The sequence below is a fragment of the Oryctolagus cuniculus genome, chromosome 5 (assembly GCF_964237555.1).
Source record: "Oryctolagus cuniculus chromosome 5, mOryCun1.1, whole genome shotgun sequence".
Classification (NCBI taxonomy): domain Eukaryota; kingdom Metazoa; phylum Chordata; class Mammalia; order Lagomorpha; family Leporidae; genus Oryctolagus; species Oryctolagus cuniculus.
This window is the reverse complement of record NC_091436.1, coordinates 47,839,610-47,842,171: the sequence shown is the minus strand read 5'-3', so window position 1 is coordinate 47,842,171 and position 2,562 is coordinate 47,839,610.

Below are 2,562 nucleotides of genomic sequence, written 5' to 3'. Positions count from 1 at the left end.
TCGGAGCGATCTTTAATGTCCTTGGTTAAGTTTATTCAAAGGTATTTGATTGTTTTTAGAGCTATTGTGAATTGGATTGATCTTGGAAGTTCTTTCTCAGCCGTGGCATTATCTGTGTATACAAAGGCTGTTGATTTTTGTGCATTGATTTTATATCCTGCTACTTTGACAAACTCTTCTACAAATTCCAAAAGTCTCTTTGGTAGAGCTCTTTGGATCCCCTAAATACAGAATCATATCATCTGCAAAGAGGGATAGTTTGAGTTCTTCCTTCCCAATTTGTATCCCTTTAATTTCTTTTTCTTGCATAATGGCTCTGGCTAAAACTTCTAGTAATACATTAAATAGCAGTGGTGAGAGTGGGCATCCCTGTATGGTACTGGATCTCAGTGGAAATGCTTCCAAATTTTCCCCATTCAATAGGATGCTTGCTGTGGGTTTGTCAAAAAATTTCTTTGATTGTGTTGAGGAATTTTCCTTCCATACCCAGTTTGCTTAGAGTTTTCATCATGAAAGGGTGTTATATTTTATCAAATGCTTTCTCTGCATCTATTTAGATAATCATATGGTTTTTCTTCTGGAGTTTGTTAATGTCGTGTATCACATTGATTGATTTGCAAATGTTTAACCATCCCTGCATACCAGGGATGAATTCCACTTGGTCTGGTTGGATGAACTTTCTGATGTGTTGTTACATTCTATTGGCCACAATAATATTGAGGATTTTTACATCTATGTTCATCAGGGAAATTGGTTTGTAATTCTCTTTCTCAGCTGCATCTTTTTCAGGTTTAGGAATTAAGGTGATGCTGGCCTCATAGAAAGAAATTGGGAGGATTCCCTCTCTTTCAATTGTTTGGTATAGTTTGAGAATTGGAGTTAGTTCTTTAAATGTCTGGTAGAATTCAGCAGTGAATCCATCTGGTCCTGGGCTTTTCTTTGGTGGGTGGGTCTTAATTACTGACTCAATTTCTGACTTGGTATGGGTCTGTTTAGGTTTTCTATGTCTTCCTGGTTCAATTTAGATAGTTTGCATGTGTCCAGGAATCTATCCATTTCTGATAGATTTTCAGTTTGTTGGTATGCAATTCTTTGTAGTAATTTCTGATGACTCATTTTATTTCTGTGGTATCTGTTGTTACATTCTCTTTTTCATTGAGTTCATTTGTTGCATTTCTTCTATCTCATCATAATCTTGTATTGAAGTGTCATGTACTTTTGGGAGCATCATAGTTCTCTTCTTTATTCTTGTTTCTTGGGTTGTTGCATTTGTTGTTCAGCGTTTGTAGAGATACTCATTGGTTTCTTCTTTTTTTCTGCTGTGGTGGCTTTTTTTTTGTTGTTGTACTATGACTCTGTAGAGAAGTGAACTATCTGCTTTCAGTGAATCTTTAGAGGCTTATGGTGGGTGTGGCCAGAGAGCTCTGTTTAGTTCTTCAGGGTTAAGGGTGTGACTAAGGTGACACACCCAGGTTTGGCATGGTAAATCTCTCTCTTTTTTTTTTTTTTTTTTTAATCATAATGGAAGTAATTCCACTCAGCTGAGCTCTTCTCCTCGATGGTGATCTGTGCCTGAGCGCTAGCCCCAGTGGGTATAATAACTGTCTTCTCTGTCCCAAGGACCACACAAAGTAACTGTGCAGTTCTCAGTGCAAGCTCAGATTCCCCTCAGTGTCTCTCACTGGGTAGCCAGGGCCGCCTGGGCTTGTAGTATCTGCCACCAAGACTACTCAAAATCTCAGCCACACTGTGAGTTCTCCCATACACTCTCAGTTTTTGTTTTGTTTTGTTTTTCACAATCCTGGTTCAGAAGCTCTACACAGTTAATAGGTCTCAGCCACCTGTTATTACTCCTGAATCCAACAGATTCAGGTTTATCTGCTTGGGTGATTGCCAGACGCAGCCCTGAGCTGGTGCAGCTGTTAGGTATGTCCAAAATGGTGCCTACTCTATTGACTGGTATGCCTTTGTAAGGTGAGTGGAAAGAAAGAATCGTGTCTGTACCATCTCTTTCATTTTTTCCCTCCTCTAATTATGCTGGTGTACTTTCCCCATGGGGTTTCAAGTCTTGTTCCCTCTAGGCTCTTCCTGCTGCTTTTTTGCCAGTGTCTTGGGCTACTGCGGTTTCATCTCACCTCACTTTCCCGCACTGCTGTGGAGGCTTTCAGCAGCTAGAGTCCTGAGCATGGGCACCTGTGCCCTCCATGTAGATCCACTATGTCCCTCTAGTTACGGAAGATTTGCATCTGCCATTTTTTCCCTAACTCTTCCCTGAGACTACACTATCTCCACTTTTATTAAACTGTCTTCTCCTGGACTATATCAGTAACCTCTCCCATTAAAATTATACCATCAAAGCCATGTCACATACTCCAAAAGAGCTGATAATTTAGAACTGGGTGCTATATTTCATAGGATTCAAATCTAGATTCAGTTAAAAAGATTTTTTTTTAACTTTTATTTAATGAATATAAATTTCCAAAGTACAGAATATGGATTACAATGGCTTCCCCCCCATAATGTCCCTCCAACCCGAAACCCTCCCCTTATCCACTCCCTCTC